Genomic DNA, 17,509 nt, shown 5'->3' with positions numbered 1-17,509 from the left:
CCCTAACTAGGCTTAAAAGCAAGGATAGATCTAGGTATTGTCATCTTTGGTATGCAATCCATAAGTGGCTCTCATAATAGATTCAAAAGGTAATTTAATTTTATTTCTAGGAAAGTGTTCCAGGACCTTCCTTAACGGAAATTGGAATCTAATATTCCCTTCCATCATATCACTAATTGCACCGATCGTTCTAAGGAAAGGTCTACCAAGAATAATAGGACATGAAGGATTGCAATCTATATCAAGAACAATGAAATCTACGGGCACATAGTTCCTATTTGCAACAATAAGAACATCATTAATTCTTCCCATAGGTTTCTTAATGGTGAAATCCGCAAGGTGCAAGTTTAGAGAACAATCATCAAATTCACGGAAACCTAGCAAATCACACAAAGTTTTTGGAATCATGGAAACACTAGCACCCAAATCACACAAAGCATAACATTCATGATCTTTAATTTTAATTTTAATTGTAGGTTCCCATTCATCAAAAAAAATTCTAGGGATAGAAACTTCCAACTCAAGTTTTTCTTCATAAGATTGCATCAAAGCATAAACAATATGCTTAGTAAAAGCTTTACTTTGACTATAAGCATGAGGAGAATTTAGCACGGATTGCAACAAGGAAATACAATCTATCAAAGAGCAATTACCATAATCAAATTCCTTGAAATCCAAGATAGTAGGTTCGTTGCTATCTAAAGTTTTGACCTCTTCAATCCCACTTCTACCAATTTTTGCATCAAGATCTAAAAACTTCGAATTTTTGGGACGCCTTCTAACTAAAGTTGACTCATCTCCAATCCCATAATTATCAAGATTCATATTTCAAAACAAGGATTTAATAGGGGACACATCAATTACTTTTAGATCTTCATCTTTATTGTCATGAAAACTAGAAGAACACGCTTTCACAAAGCAATCTTTCTTAGCATGCATCCTAACGGTTCTTTCTTTGCACTCATCAATGGAAATTCTCATGGCTTTGAGAGACTCATTGATATCATGCTTAGGTGGAATAGATCTAAGTTTCAAAGAATCAACATCAAGAGAAATTCTATCCACGTTCCTAGCCAACTCATCAACCTTGAGCAATTTTTCCTCAATCAAAGCATTGAAACTCTTTTGCGAAGTAATAAATTCTTTAATGCTAGATTCAAAATCAGAGGGCATCTTATTATAATTTCCATAAGAATTGTTGTAGGAATTACCATAATTATTAGAGGAATTACTAGGAAACGGCCTAGAATTAAAATTACCTACACGTTATTACCAAAATTGTTCCTACCAACAAAATTCACATCCATAGATTAATTATTATTCTCAATCAAAGTAGACAAAGGCATATCATTAGGATCAGTAGGAGCACTCTTATTAGCAAACAATTTCAGAAGTTCATCCATATTTCCACTCAAAACATTAATCTCTTCAATTACATGCACCTTTTTACTAGTAGATCTTTCAGTGTGCCATTGAGAATAATTAACCATAATATTATCTAGGACTTTGGTAGCTTCTCCTAAAGTGATTTCCATAAAAGTGCCTCCCGCGGCCGAATCTAAAAGATTTCTAGAAGCAAAATTCAATCCGGCGTAAAAATTTTGTATAATCAATTAATCATCCATAAATTCAAACCATGTGTAGGGAACTTATGTATCATTAATTTCATCCTCTCCCGAGATTGTGTAACATGTTCATGATCAAGTTGCTTAAAATTCATAATATCATTTCTAAGAGAGATGATCTTAGCGGGAGGAAAATACTTAGAGATAAAAGCATCTTTGCACTTATTCCATGAATCAATACTATTTTTAGGCAAAGACAAAAACCAAGCTTTAGCACGATCTCTAAGCGAAAACGGAAATAGCTTAAGTTTAACAATATCGTTGTCCACATCTTTCTTCTTTTGCATATCACACAAATCAACAAAGTTGTTTAGATGGGTAGGGGCATCTTCACTAGGAAGGCCAGAAAACGGATCTTTCATGACAAGATTCAGCAAAGCAGTATTAATTTCACAAGATTCAACATCGGTAAGAGGAGCAATCGGAGTGCTAATAAAATCATTATTGTTGGTATTGACAAAGTCACACAATTTAGTATTATCTTGAGCCATCGTGACAAGCAAGCAATCCAACACACAAGCAAACAAGAAGCAAGCGAAAAAGAGGTGAACGGAAAAAGAGGGCGAATAAAATGGCAAGGGTGAAGTGGGGGAGAGGAAAACGAGATGCAAATGGCAAATAATGTAATGCGAAGGATAAGAGTTGTGATTGGTACTTGGTATGTCTTGACTTGGGCGTAGATCCCCCCGGCAACGGTGCCAGAAATCCTTCTTGCTACCTCTTGAGCACTGCGTTGGTTTTCCCTCGAAGAGGAAAGGGTGATGCAGTAGAGCAGCATAAGTATTTCCCTCAGTTTTTGAGAACCAAGGTATCAATCCAGTAGGAGACCACGCGTGAGTCACCTCGTACCTACACAAACAAATAAGAACCTCGCAACCAACGCGATGAAGTGGTTGTCAATCCCTTCACGGCCACTTGCAAGAGTGAGATCTGATAGAGATGATAATAATAATAAGATAAGTATTTTTGGTATTTTTATGATATAGATTGAAAGTAAAGATTGCAAAATAAAATAGATTGGAAACTTGTATGATGGAAAATAGACCCGGGGGCCATAGGTTTCACTAGTGGCTTCTCTCAAGATAGCATAAGTATTACGATGGGTGAACAAATTACTGTCGAGCAATTGATAGAAAAGCGAATAATTATGAGAATATCTAGGCATGATCATGTATATAGGCATCACGTCCGTGACAAGTAGACCGACTCCTTCCTAGATCTACTACTATTACTCCACACATCGACCGCTATCCAGCATGCATCTAGAGTATTAAGTTCATAAGAACAGAGTAACGCCTTAAGCAAGATTACATGATGTAGAGGGATAAACTCATGCAATATGATATAAACCCCATCTTTTTATCCTCGATGGCAACAATACAATATGTGTCGTTTCCCTTTCTGTCACTAGGATCGAGCACCGCAAGATTGAACCCAAAGCTAAGAACTTCTCCCATTGCAAGAAAGATCAATCTAGTAGGCCAAACCAAACTGATAATTCAAAGAGACTTGCAAAGATAAACCAATCATACATAAAAGAATTCAGAGAAGATTCAAATATTGTTCATAGATAAACTTGATCATAAACACACAATTCATCGGATCTTGACAAACACACCGCAAAAAGAAGATTACATCGAATAGATCTCCAAGAGAATCAAGGAGAACTTTGTATTGAGATCCAAAGAGAGAGAAGAAGCCATCTAGCTACTAGCTATGGACCCGAAGGCCTGAGGTAAACTACTCACACATCATCGGAGGGGCCATGGAGTTGATGTAGAGGCCCTCCGTGATCGATGCCCCCTCCGGCGGAGCTCCGGAAAAGGCCCCAAGATGGGATCTCTTGGGTACAGAAGGTTGTGGCGGTGGAAATAGGGTTTCGTGGTGCTCCTGGATGTTTGCGGGGTATGTGAACATATATAGGAGGAAGAAGTAGGTCGGTGGAGCAACGAGGGGCCCACGAGGGGGGAGGGCGCACCCTGGGGGGTAGGCGCGCCCCCCTGCCTGGTGGCCGCCTCGTTGATTGCTTGACGTCCACTCCAAGTCCTCTGGATCACGTTTGTTCCAAAAATCACGTTCCCAAAGGTTGCATTCCGTTTGGACTCCATTTGATATTCCTTTTCTACGAAACACTGAAATAGGCAAAAAAGCAGCAATTTGGGTCGGGCCTCCGGTTAATAGGTTAGTCCCAAAAATAATATAAAAGTGTAAAATAAAGCCCATTAACATCCAATACATATAATATAATAGCATGGAACAATCAAAAATTATAGATACGTTGGAGACGTATCAGCGAGCAATAATAATAAATCTCGGATGACAACACTTTCTCAAAACAAACATAATATGATATAACAAGATGGTATCTCGCTAGCCCTTTCTGAGACCGCAAAACATAAATGCAGAGCACCTTTAAAGATCAAGGAGACTAGACATTGTAATTCATGGTAAAATAGATCCAGTCAAGTCATAGTCAATGTAAACTAATAGTAATGGATGCAAATGACAGCGGTGGTCTCCAACCGGTGCTTTTTAATAAGAGGATGATGACTCAACATAAAAGTAAATGGATAAGCCCTTCGCAGAGGGAAGTAGGGATTTGTAGATGTGCCAGAGCTCGGTTTTGAAATAGATATGAATAATATTTTGAGCAGTATACTTTCATTGTCAACATAACAACCGAGTGATCTCGATATCTTCCATGCTACACAAGTTATAGGCGGTTCCCAAGCAGAATGGTAAATTTTATACTCCCCACCACCAACAAGCAGCAATCCATGGCTTGCCCGAAACAACGGGTGCCTCCAACTAACAACAATCCTGGGGGAGTTTTGTTTGCAATTATTTTGATTTGATTTGAGCATGGGACTGGGCATCCCGGTGACTAGCCATTTTATCGTGAGTGAGGAGCGGAGTCCACTACTCTTGAGAATAACCCGCCTAGCATGGAGGATACAGACAACCCTAGTTGATACATGAGCTATTCGATCATACAAAACAGAATGTTTATTTGATGGTTTAGAGTTTGGCACATACAAATTTACTTGGAACGGCAGGTAGATACCGTATATAGGTAGGTATGGTGGACTCATATGGAATAACTTTGGGGTTTATGGAATTGGATGCACAAGCAGTATTCCCGCTTAGTACAAGTGAAGGCTAGAAAAAGACTGGGAAGCGACCAGCTAGAGAGCGACAATAGTCATGAACATGCATTAAAATTAATCAACACTGAATGCAAGCGTGAGTAGGATATAATGCACCATGAACATAAATATCATAGAGGCTATGTTGATTTTGTTTCAACTACATGCGTGAGCATGTGCCAAGTCAAGCCACTCGAATCGTTCAAAGGAGGATACCACCCTATCATACCACATCATAACCATTTTAATAGCATGTTGGAACGCAAGGTAAGCCATTATAAACTCCTAGCTAATTAAGCATGGCATAAGCAACTACAATATCTAATTGTCATTAAAAACATGTTTCTTTCATAATAGGCTGAATCAGGAATGGTGAACTAATCATATTTAATAAAACAAGAGAGGTCGAGTTCATACCAGCTTTTCTCATCTCAATCAGTTCATCATATATCGTCATTATTGCCTTTCACTTGCATGGCCAAATAGTGTGGATAATAATAATAGTGCACGTGCATTGGACTAAGCTGGAATCTGCAAGCATTCAATTCAAGGGAGAAGACAAGGTAATATGGGCTCTTTGTTAGATCAACAATAATGCATATAAGAGCCACTCAACATTTTTATCATGGTCTTCTCCTCTCGACCCCCAAAGAAAAGAAATAAACTATTTACACGGGAAAGCTCCCAACAAGCAAAAGAAGAACGAGAAATCTTTGGGGGTTTTCTTTTTTAATTACTACTACTATAGGCATGGAAAGTAAACTAGCTAAAAGCTACAACTAATTTTTTTGGTTTTTCTTAAGGTTTTTCAAACACACAAGAAGAAAGCGAGAAAATGAAAATAAACTAGCATGGATGATACAATGAAAAAGTATGAGCACCGACAACTGGCATGAGTGTGTGAACATGAATGTAATGTCGGTGAGGAATACGTACTCCCCCAAGCTTAGGATTTTGGCCTAAGTTGGTCTACGCCCATGGATGGCCTGGTGGATATCCGAAGTTGAAGCTGGTGTCGTACTGAGATGCATTAGCTACTGCCTGAAGAGCTGCAGCTTGGTGGCGGGCTGCCTCCGTCGTCCTCTCGTACTCGTCCGCCTCCTCCCTGGTTATAACATATCTCCCTTTTGCCTGAAAGTCAAAGAAAGCAGGAGTAGGGAGAGTGACGTGATAGGTGCGCCGTCTGTCAAAGATTAGTCGGTACTAGAGGAACTGATTGTTCCTCTCAACAAACTGATGACGAACCATAGCATTATAATCTAAATAAGCAGGAGGCAACTCAATATCATATCCACGTATGGGTACCTCAAGAAAATTAGCTAAATGGGTTGCGTAAATTCCACCGAACAAATCCCCATTAATACTGTTATTATGCAACCTACGTGCAACAATGGCCCCCAAGTTATATTGTCTATCTTCTAATACAACACTCTTGAGAACACTTAGGTCGGGAACACACATGTGACATGCTTCATCCTTAGCATTAATGCATCTACCTATGAACAGAGCAAAATAATGTATGGTAGGAAAATGAATGCTCCCTATGGTAGCTTGTGTTATTTCTCTAGATTCCCCCACAGTGATACTCGCAAGAAAATCTTTATATTCAGATTTACGAGGTTCACTAACATTACCCCACTGTGGGAGTTTACAAGCAGTATTAAAATCTTCTAAGTCCATGGTATAAGATTTATCATAAAGATCAAACAGGACAGTTTGAGAATTGCGTGATAATGTAAATTCAAACCTTCTCACAAAGGAATCAGTGAGGTAGTAGTACTGACGACACTTATCTGCCTCGAAGCTCTCAAGATCAGCGTTACGCACATATGCGTCAAATTCCTCCTTGATTCTTGCTCGAACCTTGAAGTCCTCTAACGACCACTCACAAGGCTGCACTTGAGCATCCCTTGGTAGTTCATTGTCCGGCTCGCATATTGCGGACCTGAGTCCTTGTTTCCTTGAGGAACCACCTTGGTACATTTTCCTAAACATATTTCTTCCTTTGAAAAAATTTCTGAAATTTTTAGTAACTCAAAATAAAAGTGAAGCAAACTCAACAAGATTGATAGCAACTACTCCTACAAGTGCCTAGAGGCTATATCATGCATTAAAACTACTTTTGACCACATAAATTTGACATGCAAGCTCAAGAACAGACCTAAGCAGCAAAAATTTGCAATGAATAAAGCACTAGAACAAAAACTAATTGGACCATTGGAGGAGTCACATACCAAAGGACAATCCCCCAAAGCAGTTTTGTGAGAGGAGCTTTGAGCAAGGAGATCGAAAATGGCAACAAGATGAGCAAGAACTCGGGTTTGAGCTGGCTAGTGATTTTTCTGGAGCAAGACGAAGTGTGTGGGTGCAAGGATAAGTGGAGGGGACCCACGTGGGGTCCACGAGGCAGGGGGCGCGCCCAGGGGGTGGGCGCGCCCTCCACCCTCGTGGGCACGTGGCTGCTCCCCCTGTTGTGTTCTCAGTGCCAGATATTCTCAAATATTCTAGAAAAAACATATTTCATTTTCAGGGCATTTGGAGAACTTTTATTTTCGGGGTATTTTTTATTGCATGGATAATTCAGAAAATAGACAGAAAATACTAATTTTGCTTTATTTAATATAAATAACAGAAAGTAAAAAGAGGGTACAGAAGGTTGTGTTTTCTAACTTCATCCATCTCATGCTCATCAAAAGGAATCCACTAACAAGGTTGATCAAGTCTTGTTAACAAACTCATTCCGAATCGCATGAAACTGGAGAAATTTTGAATAACACTAGGTTACCTCAATGGGGATATGCATGTCCCCAATAATAAGAATATCATATTTCTTCTTGACAGTAGGAAGAGGAAATTCAAAACCTCCAATAGTGATTGTTGAAAATTTTCCAATAGAATTGATACTGTGGACTTGAGGTTGTTTCCTCGGAAAGTGTACCGTATGCTCATTACCATTAACATGAAAAGTGATGTTGCCTTTTTTGCAATCAATAACAGCCCCTGCAGCATTCAAAAAGGGTCTTCCAAGAATAATAGACATACTATCGTCCTCGGGAATATCAAGAATGACAAAGTTCGTTAAAATAGTAACGTTTGCAACCACAACAGGCACATCCTCACAAATACCGACAGGTATAGCAGTTGATTTATCAGCCATTTGCAAAGATATTTCAGTAGGTGTCAATTTATTCAAATCAAGTCTACAATATAAAGAGAGAGGCATAACACTAACACCGGCTCCAAGATCACATAAAACAGTTTTAACATAGTTTCTTTTAATGGAACATGGTTTAGTTGGTACTCATGGATCTCCAAGTTTCTTCGGTATTCCACCCTTAAAAGTGTAATTAGCAAGCATGGTGGAAATTTCAGCTTCCGGTATCTTTCTTTTATTAGTAACAATATCCTTAATGTATTTAGCATAGGGGTTCATTTTAAGCATATCAGTCAAATGCATACGCAAAAAGATAGGTCTAATCATTTCAGCAAAGCGCTCAAAATCCTCATCATCCTTTTTCTTGGATGGTTTAGGAGGAAAAGGCATGGGTTTCTGAACCCATGGCTCTCTTTCTTTACCGTGCTTCCTAGCAACAAAGTCTTTCTTATCATAACATTGATTCTTTGATTGTGGGTTAGCAAGATAAACAGCAGGTTCAATTTCTACATCATTATTATCGCTAGGTTGAGCATCAACATGAACATCATCATTAACATTATCACTAGGTTCATGTTCATTACCAGATTGTGTTTTAGCATCAGAAATAGAAATATCATTGGGATTCTCAGGTGTGTCAACAACAGGTTCACTAGAAGCATGCAAAGTCCTATCATTTTTCTTTTTCTCCCTATTAGAAGGACTAGGTGGTGTATCAACAGCTCTCTGAGAATCTTGCTCAATTCTCTTAGGATGGCCCTCAGGATACAAAGGTTCCTGAGTCATTTTACCACCTCTAGTCATAACTTTAACAACATTATCATTATTCTTATTATTTAATTCACTGAGCAAATCATTCTGAGCCTTAAGTACTTGTTCTACTTGAGTGGTAACCATAGAAGCATGTTTACTAATAAGTTTAAGTTCACCTTTAACTCTAGACATATAATCACCCAAGTGTTCAAGCATATCAGCATTGTGTTTCAATTGTCTACCAATATAAGCATTGAAGTCTTCTTGTTTAAGCATAAAGTCATCAAACTCATCCAAGCATTGGCTAGCAAACTTAGTAAATGGAATTTACCTTTACTACCTGTGTCGGGTTATCAAGACCATGTATTTCTTCAATAGGTGGTAAATTCTTAACATCTTCAGCTTTAATACCTTTTTCTTTCATAGATTTCTTTGCCTCTTGCATATCTTCAGGACTGAGAAATAGGATACCCCTTTTCTTCGGAGTTGGCTTAGGAGTTGGTTCAGGAAGTGTCCAATTATTTTCATTAGTCAACATATTATTCCATAGCAATTCAGCTTGACCAACAATTCTTTCCCTAAAAACACAACCAGCACAACTATCTAGGTAGTCTCTGGAAGCATCAGTTAGTCCATTATAAAAGATATCAAGTATTTCATTTTTCTTGAGAGGCAGGCAAAGCATTAAGTAATCAGAGAAGCCTCCCCCAAGCTTGTGGGAGACTCTCTTCTTCAATTTGCACAAAATTATATATTTCCCTTAAGGCGGCTTGTTTCTTATGAGAGGGGAAATATTTAGCAGAGAAGTAATAAATCATATCCTGGGGACTATGCACACAACCAGGATCAAGAAAATTAAACCATGTCTTAGCATCACCCTTTAATGAGAACGGAAACAACTTAAGGATAAAGTAATAGCGAGTTCTCTCATCATGAGTAAACAGGGTGGCTATATCATTTAATTTAGTAAGATGTGCCACAACAGTTTCAGATTCATAGCCATAAAAGGATCAGATTCAACCAGAGTAATTAACTCAGGATCGAGAGAGAAATCATAATCCTTATCAGTAATAAAGATAGGTGAAGTAGCAAAAGCAGGGTCATATTTCATTCTAGCATTTGAAGACTTTTCTTTAAGCTTAGCTAATAATTTCTTAAGATCAGATCTATCATTGCAAGCTAAGAAGTCTCTCGCAGTTTCTTCATCCATAACATAACCCTCAGGCACAACAGGCAATTCATATCTAGGGGGAGAATCTTCATCATCACTTTCATCAATATTATCAGTTTCAATAATTCCATTCTCTCTAGCCCTAGCAAGTTGTTCATCAAGAAATTCACCTAGTGGCACAGTATTATCAAGCATACAAGTAGTTTCATCATAAGTATCATGCAAAGCAGAAGTGGCATCATCAATAACATGCGACCTATCAGAATCAATAGCATGTGTAGGTGTCGCAAGTTTACTCAAAACAGAAGGTGAATCAAGTGCAGAGCTAGATGGCAGTTCCTTACCTCCCCTCGTAGTTGATGGAAAAATCTTGGTTCTTTGATCTTTCAAGTTCTTCATAATGATAAGCAGATGTAAACCCCAAGTGACTTAAAGAATAGAGCTATGCTCCCCGGCAATGGCGCCAGAAAATAGTCTTGATAACCCACAAGTATAGGGGATCGCAACAATTTTTGAGGGTAGAGTATTCAACCCAAATTTATTGATTCGACACAAGGGGAGCCAAAGAATATTCTCAAGTATTAGTAGTTGAGTTGTCAATTCAACCACACCTGGAAACTTAATATCTGCAACAAGGTATTTAGTAGCAAAGTAACATGATAGTAGTGGTAACAGTGGCAAAAGTCACGGTAGCAGTTTTGGTTTTATAGTGATTGTAACAGTAGCAATGGAAAAGTAAATAAGCGAAGAACAATATATGGAAAGCTCGTAGGCAATGGATCGGTGATGGAGAATTATGTCGGATGCGATCGATCATGCAACAATTATAACATAGGGTGACACAGAACTAGCCCCAGTTCATCAATGTAATGTAGGCATGTATTTCGAATATAGTCATACGTGCTTATGGAAAAGAACTTGCATGACATCTTTAGTCCTACCCTCCCATGGTAGCGGGGTCCTTTTGGAAACTAAGGGATATTAAGGCCTCCTCTTAATAGAGTACCTGACCAAAGCATTAACACATAGTGAATACATGAACTCCTCAAACTACGGTCATCACTGGTAAGTATCCCGATTATTGTCACTTCGAGGTTAACGGATCATAACACATAATAGGTGACTATAGACTTGCAAGATAGGATCAAGAACTCACATATATTCATGAAAACATAATAGGTTCAGATCTGAAATCATGGCACTCGGGCCCTAGTGACAAGCATTAAGCATAGCAAAGTCATAGCAACATCAATCTCAGAACATAGTGGATACTAGGGATCAAACCCTAACAAAACTAACTCGATTACATGATAAATCTCATCCAACCCATCACCGTCCAGCAAGCCTATGATGGAATTACTGACGCACGACAGTGAACATCATGAAATTGGTGATGGAGGAAGGTTGATGATGACAATGGCGATGGATTCCCCTCTCTAGAGCCCTGAACCGACTCCAGATCAGCCCTCCCGAGAGAGTTTAGGGCTTGGCAGCGACTCCGTATCATAAAACACGATGAATCCTTCTCCCCGAACACAAATATATGGAGTTGGATTTGAGTTCGGTGGAGCGTCAGGGGGGCCAAGAGGTAGGAGGGCGCGCCCAGGGGGGTAGGCGCGCCCCCACCCTCATGGACAGGGTGTGGCCCCCTTGACGTGGATTCTTCTTGTAGTATTTTTTATATATTCAAAAAATAATCTCCATTGATTTTCAGGTCATTCCGAGAACTTTTATTTCTGCACAAAAAGAACACCATGGCAATTCTGTTGAAAACAGCGTCAGTCCGGGTTAGTTCCATTCAAATCATGCAAGTTAGAGTCCAAAACAAGTGCAAAAGTGTTTGGAAAAGTAGATACGACGGAGACGTATCAAGCTCCCACTCACTTTCTTGTAAATAGAGGCTTCTCAAAAAGTCTGTATAAAACCATATGCTTTGATCACACTATCAAAGCGTATATTCCAACTCCGAGAGGCTTGCACCAGTCCATAAATGGACCGCTGGAGCTTGCACACTTTGTTAGCACCTTTTGGATCGACAGAACCTTCTGGTTGCATCATATACAACTCTTCTTTAAGATATCCATTAAGGAATGCAGTTTTGACGTCCATTTGCCAAATTTCATAATCATAAAATGCGGCAATTGCTAACATGATTCTGACGGACTTAAGCATCACTACAGGTGAGAAGGTCTCATCGTAGTCAACTCCTTGAACTTGTCGAAAACCTTTTGCAACAAGTCGAGCTTTGTAGAGAGTAATATTACCGTCAGCGTCGGTCTTCTTCTTGAAGATTCATTTATTCTCTATGGCCTGCCGATTATCGGGCAAGTCAACCAAAGTCCACACTTTGTTCTCATACATGGATCACATCTCAGATTTCATGGCCTCAAGCCATTTTGCGGAATCTGGGCTCATCATCGCTTCCTCATAGTTCATAGGTTCGTCATGGTCAAGTAACATGACTTCCAGAACAGGATTACCGTACCACTCTGGTGCGGATCTTACTCTGGTTAACCTACGAGGTTCGGTAGTAACTTGATCAGAAGTTTCATGATCATCATCATTAGCTTCCTCACTAACTGGTGTAGGAATCATTGGAACTGTTTTCAGTGATGAACTACTTTCCAATAAGGGAGAAGGTACGATTACCTCGTCAAGTTCTACTTTCCTCCCACTCACTTCTTTCGAGAGAAACTCCTTCTCTAGAAAGGATCCATTCTTAGCAACGAATATCTTGCCTTCGGATCTGTGATAGAAGGTGTACCCAACAGTCTCCTTTGGTTATCCTATGAAGACATATTTCTCCGATTTGGGTTCAAGCTTATCAGGTGGAAGCTTTTTCACATAAGCATCGCAACCCAAAACTTTAAGAAACGACAACTTGGGTTTCTTGCCAAACCACAGTTCATAAGGTGTCATCTCAACGGATTTAGATGGTGCTCTATTTAATGTGAATGCAACCATCTCTAAAGCATAACCCCAAAACGATAGCGGTAAATCAGTGAGAGACATCATAGATCGCACCATATCTAATAAAGTGCGGTTACGACATTCAGACACACCATTACGTTGTGGTGTTCCAGGTGGCGTGAGTTGCGAAACTATTCCACATTGTTTCAAATGAAGTCCAAACTCATAACTCAAATATTCACCTCCATGATAAGATCGTAGAAACTGATTTTCTTGTTGTGATGATTTTCCACTTCACTCTGAAATTCTTTGAACTTTTCAAATGTTTCAGAATTATGTTTCATTAAGTAGATATACCCATATCTGCTCAAATCATATGTGAGGATGAGAAAATAACGATATCCGCCGCGAGCTTCAATGTTCATTGGACCACATACATCAGTATGAATGATTTCCAATAACTCTGTTGCTCGCTCCATTGTTCCGGAGAACATAGTGTTAGGAATCTTGCCCATGAGGCAATGTTCGCAAGTACCAAGTGATTTATAATCAAGTGATTCCAGAAGTCCATCAGAATGGAGTTTCTTCATGCGCTTTACACCAATATGACCTAAATGGCAGTGCCACAAATAAGTTGCACTATCATTATCAACTCTGCATCTTTTGTCTTCAATACTATGAACATGTGTATCACTACTATCAAGATTTAGTAAAAATAGACCACTCATCAAGGGTGCATGACCATAAAAGATATTACTCATATAAATAGAACAACCATTATTCTCTGATTTAAATGAATAACCATCTCGCATCAAACAAGATCTAGATATAATGTTCATGCTCAACGCTGGCACCAAATAACAATTATTTAGGTCTAAAACTAATCCTGAAGGTAGATGTAGAGGTAGCCTGGCGTGCCGACGGCGATCACATCGACTTTGGAACCATTTCCCACGCGCATCATCACCTCGTCCTTAGCCAATCTTCACTTAATCCGTAGCCCCTGTTTCGAGTTGCAAATGTTAGCAACTGAACCAGTATAAAATACCCAGGCACTACTGCGAGCATTAGTAAGGTACACATCAATAACATGTATGTGAAATATACCTTTCACTTTGCCATCCTTCTTCTCCGCCAAATACTTGGGGCAGTTCCGCTTCCAGTGACCAGTTCCTTTGCAGCAGAAGCACTCAGTCTCAAGCTTAGGTCTAGACTTGGGTTTCTTCACTTGAGCAGCAACTGGCTTGCTGTTCTTCTTGAACTTCACCTTCTTCCCTTTACCCTTTTTCTTGAAACTCGTGGTCTTGTTGACCATCAACACTTGATGCTCCTTCTTGATTTCTACCTCCACAGCCTTTAGCATTGCGAAGAGCTCAGGAATTGTCTTATCCATCTCTTGCATATTATAGTTCATCACGAAGCTCTTGTAGCTTGGTGGCAGTGATTGAAGAACTCTGTCAATGACACTATCATCAGGAAGATTAACTCCCAGTTGAGTCAAGTGGTTGTGGTACCCAGCCATTCTGAGTATATGTTCACTGACAGAACTATTGTCCTCCATCTTGCAGCTGTAGAACTTATTGGAGACTTCATATCTCTCAATCCGGGCATTTGCTTGAAATATTAACTTCAACTTCTGGAACATCTCATATGCTCCATGACGTTCAAAATATCGTTGAAGTCCTAGTTCTAAGCCGTAAAGCATGGCACACTGAACTATCAAGTAGTCATCAGCTTTGCTCTGCCAAGTGTTCACAACATCCGCCGTTGCTCCTGCAGCGGGTTTGTCACCTAGCGGTGCTTCCAGGACGTAATTCTCCTATGCAGCAATGAGGATAATCCTCAAGTTACGGACCCATTCCGTGTAGTTGCTACCATCATATTTCAACTTAGCTTTCTCTAGGAACGCATTAAAATTCAAGGAAACAACAACACATGCCATCTATCTACAACAACATAGACATGCAAAATACTATCAGGTACTAAGTTCATGATTAATTAAAGTTCAATTAATCAAATTACTTAAGAACTCCCACTTAGATAGACATCACTCTAATCTTCTAAGTGATCATGTGATCCATATCAACTAAACCATGTCTGATCATCATGTGAGATGGAGTAGTTTTCAATGGTGAACATCATTGTGTTGATCATATCTACTATATGATTCACGTTCGACCTTTCGGTCTCAGTGTTCCGAGGCCATATCTGCATATGCTAGGCTCGTCAAGTTTAACCCGAGTATTCTGCGTGTGCAAAACTGGCTTCCACCCGTTGTATGAGAATGTAGAGCTTATCACACCCCATCATCACGTGGTGTCTCGGCACGACGAACTGTAGCAACAGTGCATACTCAGGGAGAATGATACGTCTCCAACGTATCTATAATTTTTGATTGTTCCATGCTATTATATTATCCATCTAGGATGTTTTATACGCATTTTTATGCTATTTTATATGATTTTTGGGACTAACCGATTAACCTAGAGCCCAGTGCCAGTTTTTGTTTTTTTCCTTGTTTTGAGTATCGCAGAAAAGGAAAACCAAACTGAGTCCAATTGACCTGAAATTTCACGAAGATTATTTTTGGACCAGAAGAAGCCCACGGAGTACCGGAGATGGGCCAAAAGAGTCCCGAGGCACCCATGAGGGTGGGGGTGCGCCCTACCCCCTGGGCGCGCCGCCTACCTCGTGGCCGCCTCGGAGACCCCCTGACTTGTTCCCGACTCCAACACCTCTTATATATACCCAAACTAGCAGAACATAACCTAGATCGGGAGTTCCGCCGCCGCAAGCCTCTGTAGCCATCGAAAACCAATCTAGACCCGTCCCGGCACCCTGCCGGAGGGGGGAATCCCTCTCCAGTGGCCATCTTCATCATCCCGGCGCTCTCCATGACGAGGAGGGAGTAGTTCACCCTCGGGACTGAGGGTATGTACCAGTAGCTATGTGTTTGATCTCTCTCGTGTTCTTGATTCAGCATGATCTTGATGTATCACGAGCTTTGCTACCATAGTTGGATCTTATGATGTTTCTCCCCCTCTACTCTCTTGTAATTGAGTTTTCCCTTTGAAGTTATCTTATCGGATTGAGTCTTTAAGGATTTGAGAACACTCTATGTATGTCTTGCATGTGCATATTGATAACCCACAAGTATAGGGGATCACAATAGTTTTCGATAAGTAAGAGTGTCGAACCCAACGAGGAGCTAAAGGTAGAACAAATATTCCCTCAAGTTCTATCGACCATCGATACAACTCTACGCACGCTTGATGTTCGCTTTACCTAGAACAAGTATGAAACTAGAAGTACTTTGTAGGTGTTGTTGGATAGGTTTGCAAGATAATAAAGAGTACGTAAATAAAAACTAGGGGCTGTTTAGATAAAGAAACAATAAAGTAAATATAGCGAGTGTGGAAAAGTGGTGGTAGGAGTTGCAAAATTGCCCCTAAGCAATTGCCTACTTTACTAGACCGATAGCAAGTATTATGTGGGAGAGGCCACTGCTAGCATGTCATCCCTGACTTGGAATTCTATGCACTTATGATTGGAACTATTAGCAAGCATCCGCAACTACTAATGTTCATTAAGGTAAAAGCCAAGCATATCATTAAGATATATTGGTCCCCCTTCAATCCCGTATGCATTAATTTCTATGCTAGGTTGAAGCTTCTGTCACTCTTGCCCTCCAATACATAGTCCTATCAACATACAACTAACCCTATGGTGTGATCCACGTGCGCAATCATATGATGGGCACCAAAGGACAACAACATAACCACAAGCAAATTAAATCAATCATATCAATTCATCAACCACCGATAGGACAACGAAAATCTACTCAGACATCATAGGATGGCAACACATCATTGGATAATAATATGAAGCATAAAGCACCATGTTCAAGTAGAGGGTATAGCGGGTTGCAGGAGAGTGGACCGCTCTAGATAGAGGGGAGAAGGTGATGGAGATGTTGGTGAAGATGGCGGAGGTGTTGGAGTAGATCGCGGTGATGATGATGATGGCCACAGCAGCGTTCTGGCGCCACCGGAAGAGAAGGTGAGAGGGGGCCCCTTCGTCTTCTTCTTCCTTGACCTCCTCCCTAGATGGGAGAAGGGTTTCCCCTCTGCTCCTTGGCCTCCATGGCATGAGAGGGGCTCTCGCCCCTCCGAGATTGGATCTGTCTCTCTGTCTCTCTCTATTTCTGCTTTCTCAGATTCTTCCCTTTCACCGTTTCTTATATTCCCGGAGATTCGTAACTCCGATTGGGCTGAAATTTTGACATGATCTCTATCCAGATATTAGCTTTCTTGCGGCGAAAGAAGGGCACCAACTGCCTTATGGGTGGCCCACGCGAGGGTCAGCGGTGCGCCTGGGGGGGGGGGTAGGCGCGCCGTCCTGCCTCGTGGCCACCTCGGGCACCGTCTCGCGTGGATTTTTCTTCCCAAAAATAATATATATTCCAAAAAAATCTCCGTCAGGTTTTATCCCGTTTGGACTCTGTTTGATATGGATATTCTGCGAAACAAAAAACATGCAACAAACAGGAACTGGCACTGGGCACTGGATCAATATGTTAGTCCCAAAAATAGTATAAAAAGTTGCCAAAAGTATATGAAAGTTGTAGAATATTGGCATGGAACAATCAAAAATTATAGATACGACGGAGACGTATTAGCATCCCCAAGCTTAATTCCTGCTTGTTTTCGAGTAGGTAAATGATAAAAAAGATAATTTTTGATGTGGAATG

This window comes from Triticum aestivum, chromosome 4A, assembly GCF_018294505.1.
Source record: "Triticum aestivum cultivar Chinese Spring chromosome 4A, IWGSC CS RefSeq v2.1, whole genome shotgun sequence".
Classification (NCBI taxonomy): Eukaryota; Viridiplantae; Streptophyta; class Magnoliopsida; order Poales; family Poaceae; genus Triticum; species Triticum aestivum.
This window is presented reverse-complemented; position numbering follows the sequence as displayed.